Genomic DNA, 2,500 nt, shown 5'->3' on the forward strand with positions numbered 1-2,500 from the left:
ATAGGCAGGGCGTGCGGCGTCCGGAGAGGATGCGGGATGGCATGGGGCTTCCCTGGGGGGGCCGGGGAACGGAGCCCTCGCAGCACCGGGAACATGTGCGGGAGGAGCGGCTCACTGTGCGGTGCATGGTCCCGAAGCGGCAGGCGTCTGGAAAACACCCCTTGCACGGGGAGGGCGAGGTGACTGGCCTCCGGAGGATGCCACGGCCGCCCCCGTCTCACCAACCGCACCCAAGACGACACACAGGGTCGCTCAGGGAGATGGCGTGCGGGGGTGGGCCTATGCGGCGCCACCGTCTGGCTTAGACCTGCCTCCGCCGCGGGGGGTCCTCGACCCACCGGCGGACAGGCACGAGGATTGGGAGAGGGGGGCTGGCCGTCGGGGTCCGCCGCGGCTCTGGCACTAACCCGGCGACGCTGAGGTCACGTGGGTGGTCGTCGGCCTGGCCGTGTCGGCGTCGCCCTCCAGCGTAGTCCCTCTTCCCGCTCGCGCCCGTAACCTCAAAGGGATGCCCGAGCGGCTTTTCTTCCCAGGGCTGCTCCCCGCCCAGGGCGGGAGCGCAGGGGGATCCCAGGTCGGCCTTTCACCGTACTCCCTACCTCTTGGCCCTCGTTCCTTCTCCCGTTCTCCATCTAACCCCTTGGCTCTGGGGTTTCCGCTCTCCCTCTCTCGCTCTCTCTCCTGCTCCCTGGCCGAGCCGCCTGGGAGGACGAGGGTCGAGGGGGAAGGCAACGGTCGGGCTGGGGCACACCGCACGGTGAGAACCCCCTTCGCCTGCCTCCACACCTCTGTCGTCCTCCCCACTGACGTAGGGGCTCGGGAAAAGACTGGAAATCGCGAAGCTCGGCAGTGGCGCGGAGAGGCCACCCACCGCCGCCGCTGTCGCCACCGCCGCGGAGGCCGCCCTTTCGGACACGAGGGGCAGCGCGAGCCTCCGCTGGCCGGGTACGCATCTGGAAGAAAAGGGCCGCCCTCGGAGAAGATCGCTGTGCTTCCCCGCACAGGGAGCGATTCGGACGACGGGCCCCCACGCCTGGCTGGGTGGGCGCCCCGCCGTTCGCCCGTACGGGTCGTCGGACCACTGCCTTCGCTCGGTTCGGGTCAAACTCCCCACGGCTCGGCCACCTCCGCAGACGGGAGGCGAGGCCGGCATGCGCGCCCAAAGATAGGTGTCGGAAGCCCGGGGGTAGAGGAGGAAGGGGACCGCTCACCTTAAGCCAGCGCGGGCTCCAAAGCCCGGGCCGAGCGAGCGGCGCCACCTCCCCACCCGGGAGCGCTGCGCCAGATCGATCGGAGGAAGAGCAGGGGTGCATGTAGGGACTTGCCCAAGTACGGAGGCTGCAAACCCCTGTCGACGGGAGATACGTGCCCACGAGTCCTGGAAGCGCGACTCGGGTACAGGCGCCCTTGCGGGGGGGTACTGGATGTGGAACAGCACTGGGGTCGAAGCCACAAAAGCATCCGCCCTCATGGAGCCTCTCCTCGGCCTAAAAATCCAGATTTTAGCCTTGACGGCGCCCCCATGTGGAGAACCAGGGCCCGCGGGGGGGTCTGGCCAGGCTCACTTCAACCCAGGAACACCTCTCTGACTTGGGATAGGCGACCGGCAAAAGTCCCCCCACGCAGCTGCGGAAGCCTGGGTTCAGCCAAGGTGCAGACCTCCAGCCGAACAGGGACTCATAGCCAAAACGCATACCCAGGCCTACGGAGGTGAAAACCAGCTTAAATGAGTCGAAATGTGTCGGGGCTGAGAGGTACCTCTCTCTCATATATTCTGCCGGTGGTGTGCAAAACTGGGTCTTTGCATGGAGTGTCACCCTATACCCACTTTAGGGACGCATGCAAAAAAGTGCCCGATCGCCTGGAACTGTCAGGCGGATTCGGCTCCCTGGAATTTCCTCATTCTGGTTCTTTTTCACTTTTTGTCTCTTTTGCGACATCTAGTGGGCAGGCTGCATTACTGCAACCGGGGACACCTCAAAACGCTTGGAACTGGGGAGCGGGCTCAATTTACAAACGTTTTGCGGGTCCTGGAAGTCAAAATTGTGACTTCTGAAAACGACTAAGTATCAAGGACTCATCGCGCGAATCGCTCTGGAACTGAAATCGGATGCGCGCACTGACACGCTCCCCTCTCTGGAAGTCTGACAAAAGTTGAAAAATTTTCTAAGTCCCCAAAAATTTTTTTTTTCAACTTTTTTTCAATTTTCCCCCTGTGGGATATATATTTTACCCACACTTTTGGAGCCCTCCTGGGATGCCCTCTAACATACTAGAACCTCATTTTGTGGAAGTTTTCACAAAATTGTGAAATTTTCCAAAAAGTCAGAAATTTTGCAAAAACGACTAAGTATCAAGGACTCATCGCGCGAATCGCTCTGGAACTGAAATCGGATGCGCGCACTGACACGCTCCCCTGTCTGGAAGTCTGACAAAAGTTGAAAAATTTTCTAAGTCCCCAAAAATTTTTTTTTTCAACTTTTTTTCAATTTTCCCCCTG

This window comes from Phyllobates terribilis, unplaced genomic scaffold, assembly GCF_046119375.1.
Source record: "Phyllobates terribilis strain yellow unplaced genomic scaffold, ASM4611937v1 Scaffold_4763__1_contigs__length_57364, whole genome shotgun sequence".
Classification (NCBI taxonomy): Eukaryota; Metazoa; Chordata; class Amphibia; order Anura; family Dendrobatidae; genus Phyllobates; species Phyllobates terribilis.